General features: G+C 40.6%; 1 non-coding gene across 1 annotated transcript in view; it reads right to left on the reverse strand.

Annotated features, from left to right (window-relative positions):
- The window catches only part of LOC103791196 (uncharacterized), a 126,821-nt gene that overhangs the window by 28,277 nt on the left and 82,829 nt on the right, over window positions 1-15,715 (reverse strand). Inside the window, exons 4-8 of the transcript XR_013519698.1 lie at window positions 15,258-15,384; window positions 14,942-15,022; window positions 5,686-6,826; window positions 4,267-5,020; window positions 1,773-1,799 (exon numbers count right to left, since the gene is read on the reverse strand). This is a non-coding gene — a transcript (uncharacterized LOC103791196). The remainder of the gene's footprint in view (window positions 1-1,772; window positions 1,800-4,266; window positions 5,021-5,685; window positions 6,827-14,941; window positions 15,023-15,257; window positions 15,385-15,715) is intronic.

The following is a 15,715-nucleotide window of genomic DNA, read 5'->3' on the forward strand; positions in this document are numbered from 1 at the left end:
TACCTTCGCAACTGTCTTGCATGCTCTGCTCCTGTACCCCAAAACCTATAATCCAATAAAAAATTAAAAAAAAAAAAACCCTAGAAGGAAATCTAGGCAAAACTATCCAGGACATAGGAGTAGGCAAGGACTTCATGAACAAAACACCAAAAGCATTGGCAACAAAAGCCAAAATAGACAAATGGGACCTAATGAAACTCCACAGCTTCTGCACGGCAAAAGAAACAGTCACTAGAGTGGATCGGCAACCAACAGAATGGGAAAAAATTTTTGCAGCTTACCCATCTGACAAAGGGCTGATATCCAGAATTTACAAAGAACTCAAACAGATTTACAGGAAAAAAACAAACAAGCCCATTCAAAAGTGGGCAAAGGATATGAACAGACACTTTACGAAAGAAGACATATATGAGGCCAACAATCATATGAAAAAATGCTCATCGTCACTGGTCATCAGATGCAAATCAAAAGCACATTGAGATACCATCGCACCCCAGTTAGAATGGCGATCATGAAAAAATCTGGAGACAGCAGATGCTGGAGAGGATGTGGAGAAAAAGGAACACTTTTACACTGTTGGTGGGAGTGTAAATTAGTTCAACCATTGTGGAAGACAGTGTGGCGATTCCTCAAGGCCTTAGACATAGAAATTCCATTTGACCGAGCAATCCCATTACTGGGTATATATCCAAAAGACTATAAATCGTTCTACTATAAGGACACATGTACACGAATGTTCATTGCTGTACTGTTTCCAATAGCAAAGCCCTGGAATCAACCCAAATGCCCATTGATAATAGACTGGATTGGAAAAATGTGGCACATATACACCGTGGAATATTATGCAGCAATCAGAAATGATGAGTTTGTGTCGTTTGTAGGGACATGGATGAATCTGGAGAACGTCATCCTCAGCAAACTGACACAAGAACAGAAAATGAAACACCGCATATTCTCACTCATAGGCGGGTGATGAAAAATGAGAACGCATGGACACAGAAAGGGGAGTACTAAACACTGGGGTCTATTGGGGGGAAAAGGGGAGGGCCAGTGGTAGGGGGAGGTGGGGAGGGATAGCCTGGGGAGAAATGCCAAATGTGGGTGAAGGGGAGGAGCAAAGGAAAGCACACTGCCATGTGCGTACCTACGCAACTGTCTTGCATGCTCTGCTCATGTACCCCAAAACCTAAAATCCAATAAAAAATTTAAAAAAGAAAAAAGAAAAAAAAATACTGCAACAGACCTGAAGAATGGCTTTAGTTGGCTTATTAGTAATCTGGACACAACAGTCTCTGAGCTCTGGAAACATTGAAAGAAACTTTAAAAACTGAAAACAATAAACCATAATATCCAAGAACTGTGGTACAGCTACAAAGGTGTAACATACAGTAATGAGAATACCAGAAGCAGAGAGAAATAGAAGAAACATTTGTGACAATGTCTAACAACTTCCACTATTAATGTCAGACCCAAAACCAAAGATCCAGAAAGTTCAGGAACACCAGGTAAAATAAAAGCCAAAAACCTACACCTAGAACATACCGTTTTCCAACTATACATTCCAAAAGGAACCAAAGGTAGAGTGGGTAACACCTTACCTACCAAGGAAACAACGAAATGAATTACAGTCAACATCTGAGAACCATGAAAGCAAGAAGATTGAAATGAAATATTAAACATGCTGAGAGAGAAAAAAAAAATATCGACCTAGATTTCGGTGCCCTGTGAGATCATCTTTCAAAATTAAAAGAAAAAGAAAACATTCCTTGGACAAACAAAAATTTGAGAAAACTTGTTCCCAGAAATGTGATGTAAGAAATGTTAAACACTATCTTACACATCTGAAATCAGAATCTGCATTTTAAAAAGAACATTAGAGAAGGAATAGTTGGTGGTAAAATGCTTATTTTTTATTCTTAATTGATCTAACATATAACAGTTTGTATACAACAATGTATGCAATTATATACTGTTAATATACACACAGGCTACATGCATTTATATATGTGATATAAGTGAAACAAATGGAAACAACATAAGAGATGAGAATATGAGAAACTGGTACATTTTTATTAGAAGGCAGTCGAAATAACTGTGAACTGGTATAGTGCTATTTGAAAGTGGACCTGAATTTGTTGCAAGTGTATATTGCAAACTCCAGGGCAACTAGTAAAAACAAAGTATAAAAATGCTAAGAAAGAAAACAGGCCAGGTACTGCGGCTCATGCCAAGGTGGAAAGATGGCTTGAATCCAGGAGTATGAGACAAGCCTTAGCAACAGAGTGACACCGTCTCTAAAGAAAATAAAAAGCCACATATCGTGGTGCACACTTGTAGTCCTAGCTACTCAGGAGGCTGAGGTGAAAGGATCACGTGAACCCAGGAGGTAGAGGCTGCAGAGAGCCATGATCACACCACTGCACTACAGCCTGGGTGACTGTCTAAAAGAAAAACCAAGCAGAGAAAACAAAATCATATAAAATCATCAATTAACTCCATAAAAGGCAGAAAAAGAGTGGAAGACAAAGCAAGAAAACAATGGAAGTCAATAGAAAACAGTGTGGCAAATATTAATCCAACTGGACAATCACCTTGAATGTCAATGGCCTAAATGCACCAACTAAAAAGACAGAGATTGTCAAAGCCCGTCAAAATAGAGGCGCATCTTACTTTACGAAGCTTCACTTTATTTTGCTTGACAACATCACCTTCGTAACAAAGTAAAGATTTGTGGCCACAAAGTGTGGAGCAATTCTGATCAGCACTGTTTTTCCAATACCACTGCTCAATTCGTGTCTGTATCACATTATTTAGTAATTCCCACAATATTTCAAAGGTTCTAGTCATCATATCTGTTATCAGTTGATCTGTGATCACTTTTGCAGTTACTATTGGAATGGTCTTAGGGTGCCACAACTCTATGTAAGACAGCAAACGTTACAGAAAAATGTTCTGTGTTCTGACTGCTTCATTGACTAGCCATTTCCCTGTTCCAGCCTCCTATTCCCCAAGATACAACAATAAAACTAGACCAATAAACTCTGCAGTGACCACTATATGTTTAAATGAAAAGAGCTGCACATCTCTCACTTTAAATCAAAAAGTAGAAATAATCAAGCTTAGTGAGGAAGACATGTTGAAAGCCAAGACAGGTCAAAGCTAAGCTTCTTGTATCAGTTAGCCAAGTTGTAAATGCATAGGAAAAGTTCTTGAAGGAGGTTATGGGTGCTACCCCAGCAAACACATGAATGATTTTAAAAATACAAAACAGCCTTTTTACTGATATGGAGAAAGCTTGAGTGGTCTGCATAGAAGATCAAACCAGCCCCAACATTCCCTTGAGACAAAGTTTGATCCTGAGAAAGGCTCTAACTCTCTTCAATTCCATGGAGGCAAAGAGAAGTCAGAAAGTTGCAGAAGAAATGTTTGAAACTGGCAGAGGTTGGTACGAGGTTAAAGGAAAACAGCCATATCTGTGACATTCAAGCGTGCTTTTTCACATTTTTAATGGGAACAAGAAAGCCTGCATGACAGTACACTTGTTGCAGCATGGTTTGCTGAATATCTTAAGCATAGGTTAAGACCTTCTTGCTGGAAGGCCTGAAAGAATATTCACCACTTGTGTCCATATTCTGCTAGACAGAACATGGAGGAATCTACCCTAACAGTAGCCAGAGATCCAGGCTGTGTGTTTAAGAGAAAAAAAGAGTGATTTTTGAGGAAACACATAGGCTGCCTCAGCTATGTAAGATTTCTCCCCTCTATGAGTTTGCTGATGCCTGCTGAGCTGTGACTTCTGGCAAAAGGTTTTTCCACATTCCTTACATTCATAAGGTTTTCTTCCTGTGTGTGTTCTCTGATGTACAGTGAGGCCAGACTTCTGGGAGAAAGTTTTCCTACATACATTTATAAGGTTTTTCCCCTGTATGAGTTCTCTGAAGTACAAAGAGTTTTGATTTCTGGGAGAAAGTTTTCCTACATTCTTTACATTCAAATGGTCTCTAACCTGTTCTCTGTGAGTTCTCTGACGTATAGTGAGAACTGTCTTATGGTAAAATGTTTTCCTGCATTCATTACATTCATAGGGTTTCTCTCCTAAGTGAGTACGCTGATGTGTGTTGAGGTTTGACTTGTGACAAAAGGTTTTTCTACACTCATTACATTCATGAGGTTTTTTCCCCTGTATGAGTTCTATGATGTATAGTGAGGACTGACTTCTGACTAAAGGTTTTTCCCCATTCACTACATTCATAGTGTTTCTCCCCTGTGTGAATACCTTGATGCTTCCAGAGATTTGCCTTCTGACGAAAGGATTTTCCACATTCATTACATTCATAGGGCTTTTCACCAGTGTGAATTCTGTGATGTATAAGGTAAGATTTCTGACAAAACGTTTTTCCACATTCACTACATTGATAAGCCTTTTCCCCTGTGTGAGTTCTCTGGTGTACAGTGAGGAATGACTTGCGATGAAAGGCTTTTCCACATTCGTTACATTTGTAAGGTTTTTCCCGTGTGAGTGCCCTGATGGGTGCTGAGATTTGACTTCTGACAAAAGGTTTTTCCACGTTCACTACATTTGCAGGGTCTTTCCCCCATGTGAGTTTGCTTATGTATCCTAAGGTTTAACTTATCGATAAAGGTTTTCTCACATTCATTACGTTCATAAGGTTTTTTGCCATTCTGAGTTCTCTGATGTATATTTAGGAATGACTTACAGTAAAAGGATTTTCCTCATTCATTACATTCATAGGGTTTTCCCCCTGAGTTCTGTGATGTATTGTAAGGTATGATTTGTGGCTTTATGTTTTTCCATATTCAATACATTCATATAGTTTTTCCCCAGTGTGAGTTCTCTGATGGACAGTGAGAAAGGACTTACGGTGAAAGGTTTTCCCATATTCATTACATTCATATGGTTTTTTTCCCAGTGTGAGTTCTCTGATGGACAGTGACAAAGGACTTATGGTGAAAGGTTTTCCCATATTCATTACATTCATATGGTTTTTTTCCCAGTGTGAGTTCTCTGATGGACAGTGACAAAGGACTTATGGTGAAAGGTTTTCCCACATTTGTTGTGAACTGAACACAGGCCCAGGAATCTCATCCAGCAAGAGGGTCCCAAACCTGGAAGAGAGCGTGCGCCAGAAAGAAAAGAAAAAGAGGTCAGCAGGGCCACATGCGCTATGCCCATGCAGCAATTTTACTTTTGCAATAGGTTCCATTATATAGTTTTCTGCTTAATGTTGTTTACGTCATGTTTACATCAGATCAAAATGCTTAAGTCACAAGGTAAGCAAGTTAAGCCCACTAAGTAAGTTATGCCCAGTAAGTAGGTTACGCCCAGTAAGTTACACCCAGTAAGTAGGTTAAGTTAATATTTTACAGTGAATGTAACAAGGGTCCAAAATGAATACAATGAAATAATAAGGAATCGAAAGTGGGCACAATGCCTCCCATGTCCTCATATCCATAAAGTAATGTCTGTTAATTATTTTGAATAGCATAGTCCCTCTCTCGGTTCCTGCTTTCCCTCAGCTCGACTCCCCCAACCAGGGATCTGTGTCTGGGCTCAAGCTCACTACTGGCGAGGCCCATATCCCAGGGGCCTCACACGGGAGCAATCCCCACAGATCTCCCTCAGATCTCCCTCACACATTCACTGCATTCATAGGGTTTTTCCCCTGAGCTCTCTGATGTATCCTGAGGTTTAACTTATTGATAAAGAGTTTTCCACATTCAGTACCTTCATAGGGTTTTTCCCCTGTGTGCATTATCTGATGAAAGCCTTGACTTGTGGCTAAATTGTTTTTCACAATGGTCACATGCATAGGGCTTTTCCCCTGTGTGAGTTCTACGATGTATTGTGAGGTATGACTTCTGGCTAAAGGTTTTTCCATATTCATTACATTGATAGGGCTTTGCCCGAGTGAGTTCTGTGATGTAAAGTGAGAAATGACATGGTGAAAACTTTTTCCACATTCAATACCTTTGTAGGGTTTATCTTCTGTGTGAGTTCTTTGATGTACAGTGAGGAATGACTTACGGTGAAAGGTTTTTCCATTCATTGCATCCATAGGGCTTTTCCCCTGTGTGAATTCTATGATGGATAGTGAGGCTTGACTTATGGCTGAATAATTTTTCACACCAGTTACACACATATGGTTTTTTCTCTCTAGGCATCTTGTGATGTCTCATGAGGTCTGACTTACTAATGAAGGGCTTCTCACATTCGATACATTCATAGGGTTTCTCTCCTGTGTGTGTTTGCTGTTTAGTGAAGTTAGACTTTCTACACCAAGTTGGCTGCCCTACCTGAGTTATCCCTTGTGCAGTATCAGCTGAGTTATCACAGGCTTTCTCATATTCATTATGTTTACCAAAGGTCTGCTCTATAGGAACCCTCTTATGTGTAAGGAATACTACCTCTGTGTTGAAGGTTTTCCCTTATTCATTACATCCAACAGGTTGCAGCATAGTTCGAATCTTGTGATTCTAAGTAAGATGCTCATGATGTCTGTGGAATTTCCCTGTTATATCAGGAACACGAGGTTTCTCTCCAGAAAGTATCTCATCATGCTTAAGAGGGAAAAGCATCTTCTGGCATACATGAAACGGCCCCGGCTTCATTCCTAAACAGTTTCCATTATTTACAATCAGATTTAAAACATGGTTTTTGAGTTCAAATTAAATGTTTTTCCTAATTCAACTCTCTCCTCAGTTGAGGTGTTGCTGTGGGTGATTATAACTTGCCAGAAAAATCTATCATGACTTTCCTGGTTCCTTTCAATAAGGTCATTAACAGTCTGGATAGCTGAAATGAGGAAAAAATAGCCATGGACCACACATGAGCATGTCTTACAGAATGTTTGCATAAAGGTTAAAAAAAAAATTCACGTAAAAGTTAAAAAAAAAATTCCTATGCTAGTGGAGTAAGATTTGATAAAAATGCATATGGTTCCTGTTCCTACTGACATAATGTAGAAGTTAAATCAATATATTTTCTAATGTGAAATTGAGTTTTCCATTACATTTTGAAGTTTTCTGGTTCTATTTCACAAAGAATTATTTGGTGATACTATACACATACTTCCTACTCATAGATTTTAATAAGTGCTCATTATCCGTCATTTGTGTCATTTGTTTTGCCTCTTTTTTTCTGTTTTATTTATTTATATAACAATAGTGGGTGTTTCAATAGCTGGTATTTTCTCATAATTCTTTTTTGAGGATAATTTTTCCTGGGTCAGCAACAACTGGCAGGTGCAGGAGATAAGACATTTTTCTATCTTCTAAGCAGGGAAGCAGCTTGTGGACAAGATTTTGCCTCTATGTTAACCTTTCACTCTTCCCTGAGAATGGTTATAGGTACCTAGAGGTTTTCCAAACAGAAAATCTCTTATTCCACATGTTAAACAAAGACAGATCCTGGCAAATTCCTAATTCAACATGACATCCTCTGCTTCTAAGAACCATAAGGCTCAGAAGCTCCAGTCTACCATACTGGTGATCTGAAAGATTTGGTTCTGCAACCCAGGCTGTGCCCATCAACTTGGAAAAATGTATTTCTGGTTCCTTCTGAGACCAACAGCCCTGACCTCCACTCACACACCCCTGCTTGATGCACGGTTTCTGAAGGGTTTTATTTTCTGTTTTAGAGTTTCAGATGGCACATAGGTTTCATATAAAAATGAAGTCTCCTATACATTTCTCATCTTCAAATGGTAACTACAAACTCTACTCTCAAACAGAAATTCTGAGCCCTTCAACAGTAAATAATTGGTTTTCTTGGACCTGGGACCCAGAATCTCCTGGTTCTCCTCCCAAGTCCAGCACCACCTCTATCCAGCCCACTATGCTAGGTCCTCCTCAGCTTCATAATTTCTTTCTGAGATAGGGTCTTACTCTGTTACCTAGGCTGGAGTGCAATGTTGCTATCAATGCTCACTGAAGCTTCAAACTCCTTAGCTCAAGCAATCCTTCCGCCTAAGCCTCCCAAGCATAAAAACTGGGACTATAAACACATGTCACCATATTCAGCTAAAATTTTTTTTTAATGTGAGGGTCTTGCTACAAGGATCACTTAAGGCCAGAAGTTAGAGACTAGCCTGGGCTATATAGCAAGACCTCTTCCCTATAAACAATAAAAAAAATCACCCGGGTGTGGTGGTACACACCTGTAGTCCTGGCTACTTAGGAGGCTAGGGTGTGAGGAACACTCGAGCCCAGGAGTTCATGGTTACAGTGAACTATAATCATGCCACTGCACTTGAGTCTGAGAAACAAAGCAAGCACCATCTGTTTAAGAGAAAATAAAACAAGAAGAAAAAAGCTATAGGAAAGAGAAACACTATTTTCATCATCACTGCTATAATTACTGATTCTTAAAAATTGCTTAAGACGGGGACGACTCAAGATGGCGCTGTGAGAACAACCCAGGATTGAGGCTCTCGCTGGATGCACGGAGTAGGTGAGTCAGGGACGCATTTCCAGACGGACCTTTGTTGCCCACAGAACGGGGAAATTCCCAGATATAAAACAAACACGGGACGCCAGCCAGAGATCTTGACTGGTGTAGCCAGCAGCCGGTGTGGCTGCGGCCCGCGCTGGAGCGCAGAGGCGCTCCACAGAGGTCAGCACAAAAGCGCACTGTTCCGGGTGCCCTGTTGAACTGGCAACCTGAGACCTGAGAGGGCTGAACTTGAGACTGAACGGGACTTGAACAGTGAGCCAGCCCAGGACAAAGCGTTAGGGGTAGCGCAGTGTGACAAACAAAACGGGATTCCAAACGCTCGCTGTTAGGAGGTTACCTTAAGGCGCAGCTCCGTGCGGGAGGGGTGTCCACCATTACCGAGGCAATCAGCCCCTACTGAGGTACACGCCCATTGCTGACGCAGCCTGCCGTTGCCGAGGCAACCCAGTACAACAGAGAGACTCCGCCGCAGGGTGGATCCCGTGGCTGGAGGGCGGAGACCACAGAAAACAGGGTAAACCTCACACCAGCAGGGCGGAGCCCCGGCAGGACAAGACTGCCTCCTAGCCGAGCAGAACAACCTGGCAGACACTCAAAGATAAAGCACCAACCCCTTCAGAAAGAGCAGCTGAGAACAAAAGGGCTTTTTTTGAGTTCTGTTGCAGCAGAACTAAACATAGCAGCCTAACAGCCCTGAATGAACATCAGAGCTCACAGCTCAGCACTTGAGCTACTATAAAGTATGGACTGTCTCCTCAAGAAGCTCCCTGACCCCTCTATATCCAAAAGACTGACATTTGGCAGACATCATTCTGGGACAAAGATAGCAGAAAAAGAAACTGGTAGCATCCCTACTGTTCCACAGCTGCTATAGGTGTACCCCAGACAAGCAGGGCCTGGAGTGGACCTCTGCAGTCATACAGCAAAGGGGCTAGACTGGTAGAAGGAAAACCAAGCAACAGAAATACTTCATCATCAACAATCTGGGGGTCCACCCAGAGACCCAATCGAAAAGTCAGCAACTACACAGACGACAGGTGGATAAATCCACAAAGATGGGAAGAAATCAGCGCAAAAAGGAGGAAAACTCCCGAAACCAGAACACCTCGCCTCCTAGAAAGGAACAAAAGTCCTCACCAGCAAGGGAACAAAGCTGGATGGAGAATGACTGTGACGAAATGACGGAATTAACTTCAGAAGGTGGATATTGAGAAACTTTTGTGAGCTAAAACAACGTTTCAAATCAATGCAAAGAAACTAAGAACCTTGAAAAAAGATTCGAGGAAATGATAACAAGAATGGATAACTTAGAGAGGAATATGAATGAATTAAAGGAGATGAAAAACACAATACGAGAACTTCGCGAAGCATGCACAAGTCTCAATAGCCGAATTGACCAAGCAGAAGAAAGAATTTAAGAAGTCAAAGATCAACTCAATGAAATAAAACAAGAAACCAAGATCAGAGAAAAAAGCGCAAAAAGGAATGAACAAAGTCTCCAAGAAATGTGGGACTATGTGAAGAGACCTAACCTACGTTTGATAGGTGTACCAGAATGTGATGAAGAGAATGAATCCAAGCTGGAAAATACTCTTCAGGACATTATCCAGGAAAATTTACCCCACCTAGCAAGACAGACCAACACTCAACTGCAGGAAATACAGAGAACACCACAAAGATATTCCGCAAGAAGAGCAACCCCAAGGCACATAATCGTCAGATTCAACAAGGTTGAAATAAAGGAGAAAATACTAAGGGCAGCCAGAGAGAAAGGTCGGGTCACCCACAAAGGAAAGCCCATCAGACTCACAGCAGATCTCTCGGCAGAAACTCTGCAAGCCAGAAGAGAGGGGGGGCCAATATTCAACATCCTTAAAGAAAATAACTTTCAACCCAGAATTTCATATCCAGCCAAACTGAGCTTCAGAAGTGAAGGAAAAATAAAATCCTTTGTGAACAAGCAAGTACTCAAAGATTTTGTCACCACCAGGCCTGCTTTACAAGAGCTCCTGAAAGAGGCACTACATATAGAAAGGAACAACCAGTACCAGCCATTCCAAAATCACACTGAATGCTAAAGAGCATCAACATAATGAAGAATCTACAACAACTAACAGGCAAAACAGCCAGCTAGCATCAAAATGGCAGGATCAAATTCACACATAACAATACTAACCATAAATGTAAATGGACTAAATGCACCAATCAAAAGACACAGACTGGCAAATTGGATAAAAATCCAAAACCCATCAATGTGCTGTATCCAGGAAACCCATCTCGCATGCAAGGATACACAAAGGCTCAAAATAAAGGGATGGAGGAAGATTTACCAAGCAAATGGAGAGCAAAAAAAAGCAGGAGTTGCAATTCTCATCACTGATAAAATAGACTTTAAAGCAACAAAGATCAAAAGAGACAAAGAAGGCCATTACATAATGGTAAAAGGATCGATACAACAAGAAGAGCTAACGATCCTAAACATATATGGACCCAACACAGGAGCACCCAGATACATAAGGCAAGTTCTTCAAGACTTACAAAGAGACTTAGACTCCCACACAATTATAGTGGGAGACTTTAGCACCCCACTGTCAATATTAGACAGATCAACCAGACAGAAAATCAACAAGGATATCCAGGGCTTGAACTCAGACCTGGAGCAAGCAAACCTGATAGACATTTACAGAACTCTCCACCCCAAATCCACAGAATATACATTCTTCTCAGCACCACATCACACCTACTCTAAAATTGACCACATAATTGGAAGTAAAGCACTCCTCAGCAAATGCAAAACAACTGAAATCATAACAAACAGCCTCTCACACCATAGTGCAATCAAGTTAGAACTCAGAATTCAGAAACCAACCCAGAACCACACAGCTTCATGGAAACTGAACAACTGGCTCTTGAATGCTGACTAGATAAACAATGAAATGAAGGCAGAAATAAAGAAGTTCTTCGAAACCAACGAGAACGAAGACACAACATGCCAGAATCTCTGGGACACATTTAAAGCAGTCTCTAGAGGAAAGTATATAGCAGTAAGTGCCCATATGAGGAGAATGGAGAGATCCAAAATTGATACCCTATCGTCAAAATTGAAAGAGCTAGAGGAGCAAGATAAAAAAACTCAAAACCAAGCAGAAGACAAGAAATAACTAAGATCAGAGCTGAACTTAAGGAGACTGAGATACGAAAAACCCTTCAAAAAATCAATAAATCCAAGAGCTGGTTTATTGAAAAGATCAACAAAATAGACAGACCACTAGCTAGATTGATTAAAAAGAAAAGAGAGAACAACCAAATAGATGCAATAAAAAATGATAAAGGGGAAATCACCACAGATTCCACAGAAATTCAAACCATCATCAGAGAATATTACAAACAACTCTACGCACATAAGCTAGCAAACCTGGAAGAAATGGATAAATTCCTGGACTCCTGTGTCCTCCCAAGCCTAAACCAGGAGGAAGTTGAAACTATGAATAGACCAATAACAAGGGCAGAAGTCGAGGCAGCAATTAAGAGCCTACCACACAAAAAAAGCCCAGGTCCAGACGGGTTCACAGCCGAATTCTACCAGACACACAAAGAGGAGCTGGTACCATTTCTTCTCAAACTATTCCAAATAATCCAAAAAGAAGGAATCCTTCCCAAATCATTCTATGAGACCAATATCATCCTGATACCAAAACCCGGCAGAGACCCAACAAGAAAAGAAAACTTCAGGCCAATATCCATGATGAACATAGATGCAAAAATCTTCAATAAAATATTGGCAAGCCGATTGCAACAGCAAATCAAGAAACTTATCCATCATGATCAAGTAGGATTCATCCCGGGGATGCAAGGCTGGTTCAACATACGCCAGTCTATCAACGTAATTCACCACATAAACAGAACCAAAAACAAAAATCACATGATTATCTCAATTGACGCAGAGAAGGCATTTGACAAAATTCAACAGCCCTTTATGCTAAAAACCCTCAATAAACTCGGTATTGATGAAACATATCTCAAAGTAATAAAAGCTATTTATGACAAACCAACAGCCAGTATCATACTGAATGGGCAAAAACTGGAAGCATTCCCTTTGAAATCCGGCACTAGACAAGGATGCCCTCTTTCACCACTCCTATTCAATATAGTACTGGAAGTTCTAGCCATAGCAATCAGGCAAGAAAAAGAAATAAAGGGTATTCAAATAGGAAAGGAGGAAGCCAAATTGTCTCTATTTGCAGACGACATGATAGTATACCTAGAAGACCCCATCGCCTCAGCCCAAAAACTCCTGAAACTGATAAGCAACTTCAGCAAAGTCTCAGGATATAAAATCAATGTGCAAAAATCACAAGCCTTCCTCTACACCAATAACAGACTTAAAGAAAGCCAAATCAAGAACGAACTGCCATTCACAATTGCTACAAAAAGAATAAAATACCTTGGAATACAACTCACAAGGAACGTAAGGGACCTCTTCAAGGAAAACTACAAACCACTGCTCAACGAAGTCAGAGAGGACACAAACAGATGGAGAAACATTCCACGTTCATGGTTAGGAAGAATTAATATCGTGAAAATGGCTACACTGCCCAAAGTAATTTACAGAATCGATGCTATACCCATCAAGCTACCATCGATTTTCTTCACAGAACTGGAGAAAACCACCATGAACTTCATATGGAACCAAAAGAGGGCCCGCATAGCCAAGTCAATTCTAAGCAAAAAGAACACAGCGGGGGGCATCATACTACCGGATTTCAAACTATACTACAAGGCTACAGTAATCAAAACAGCATGCTACTGGTACCAAAACAGAGATATAGACCAATGGAACAGAACAGAGGCAACAGAGGCAACACAACATATCTACAACCACACAATCTTTGATAAACCTGTCAAAAACAAGCAATGGGGAAAGGATTCCCTGTTCAACAAATGGTGTTGGGAAAACTGGCTAGCCATGTGCAGAAAGCAGAAACTGGACCCCTTCCTGATACCTTACACTAAAATTAACTCCAGATTGATTAAAGACTTAAACATAAGACCCGGCACAATAAAAACCCTAGAAGGAAATCTAGGCAAAACTATCCAGGACATAGGAGTAGGCAAGGACTTCATGAACAAAACACCAAAAGCATTGGCAACAAAAGCCAAAATAGACAAATGGGACCTAATGAAACTCCACAGCTTCTGCACGGCAAAAGAAACAGTCACTAGAGTGGATCGGCAACCAACAGAATGGGAAAAAATTTTTGCAGTTTACCCATCTGACAAAGGGCTGATATCCAGAATTTACAAAGAACTCAAACGGATTTACAGGAAAAAAACAAACAAGCCCATTCAAAAGTGGGCAAAGGATATGAACAGACACTTTACGAAAGAAGACATATATGAGGCCAACAATCATATGAAAAAATGCTCATCGTCACTGGTCATCAGATGCAAATCAAAAGCACATTGAGATACCATCGCATGCCAGTTAGAATGGCGATCATGAAAAATTCTGGAGACAGCAGATGCTGGAGAGGATGTGGAGAAAAAAAAACACTTTTACACTGTTGGTGGGAGTGTAAATTAGTTCAACCACTGTGGAAGTCAGTGTGGCGATTCCTCAAGGCCTTAGACATAGAAATTCCATTTGACCCAGCAATCCCATTACTGGGTATATATCCAAAAGGCTATAAGTTGTTCTACTATAAGGACACATGTACACGAATGTTCATTGCAGCACTGTTTACAATAGCAAAGACTTGGAATCAACCCAAATGCCCATTGATGATAGACTGGATTGGAAAAACGTGGCACATATACACCATGGAATATTATGCAGCAATCAGAAATGATGAGTTTGTGTCATTTGTAGGGACATGGATGAATCTGGAGAACATTATCCTCAGCAAACTGACACAAGAACAGAAAATGAAACACCGCATATTCTCACTCATAGGTGGGTGATGAAAAATGAGAATGCATGGACACAGAGAGAAGAGTACTAAACAGTGGGGTCTATTGGGGGGAAATGGGGAGGGCCAGTGGGAGGGGGAGGTGGGGAGGGATAGCCTGGGGAGAAATGCCAAATGTGGGTGAAGGGGAGAAAGAAAGCAAAACACACTGCCATGTGTGTACCTATGCAACTGTCTTGCATGTTCTGCGCATGTACCCCCAAACCTAAATTGCAATAAAAAATTAAAAAAAAAAAAATTGCTTAAGATACATGGATGGCAGGGATTGAATTTGGGACGAATAGAAAAAGATGCTCAAAAAATAAAAGACTGGACAGATGCATGAGAGCTATCCCTGGGGACTATATAATGCACATTTAATGCAGGAAGACCAACTGACCTCAGGTCTGAGACCTTGGGGAAAAAAAGTGGTGAAAACAAGTCAACACTACCAAAATCTGCTGGATATTGCTCTTCCAGGCCTCTCTGCCCAGTATCCACTGACTGACCTGAAAGTCTCTGTTTGGGGCTTCTTCTACCATCCATGGCCCTGCTCCTTGCTCTAACTTGAAGATCATCTCAGGTTTGGTAATGCAGTGCCCTGGTAATGAGAAACAATGGAAGACTTTGTCAAATCACTAAGTCAAATCCTTTTCAGAATGAAACCAGCTTCAGGGACTGTGCAATGAAGGAGCCAATCTGAACATTTCATTATAGAGCAGTAATACCTTTTTCATCAAATGGAATCTTACAACTAATTATTATAACTTAAAAAGATTCCTATATTTGCCACCAACAAAACATGTTCCTGGGAGTTACTGAGGAGTTTCACACACCCAATGATAGCAGGCTGGTGTAGGTCTCCAGCATTACATCCCTGTACAGGGTCCTCTGAGCATCACCCAGGTCCTGCCACTCCTCCCAGGTGAAGTGCACAGCCACATCTTCAAAGGACACCAACCCCTGTAATGGCACATTTTTCCTCAAGTCAAGACATCAATCCAGGGTCAAAAAAACAAGAATCTGGGAATTCATCCTTTTGTGCGTCCATGTGTCTTACATGGATTTTACATAAGATGTAGCTTATTTTGTACTGTTTAGAGTGGGAGAAAGAATAATCACAGTAGAAATATACTTCCACTGTAATAACTTATAAATTAATAAAACTATATTACAAAGTTCACCTTGAAGATCTAGAACCACCCTTGTTCCTAGGGATAAAAGTATAAACTAAATGCAAGACCCTCTCTCTACAAAATTTTTTTTTTAATTAGACTTAATGCTGCACACCTGT

The sequence above is a fragment of the Callithrix jacchus genome, chromosome 7 (genome assembly GCF_049354715.1).
Source record: "Callithrix jacchus isolate 240 chromosome 7, calJac240_pri, whole genome shotgun sequence".
In the NCBI taxonomy this organism is placed as follows: Eukaryota; Metazoa; Chordata; class Mammalia; order Primates; family Cebidae; genus Callithrix; species Callithrix jacchus.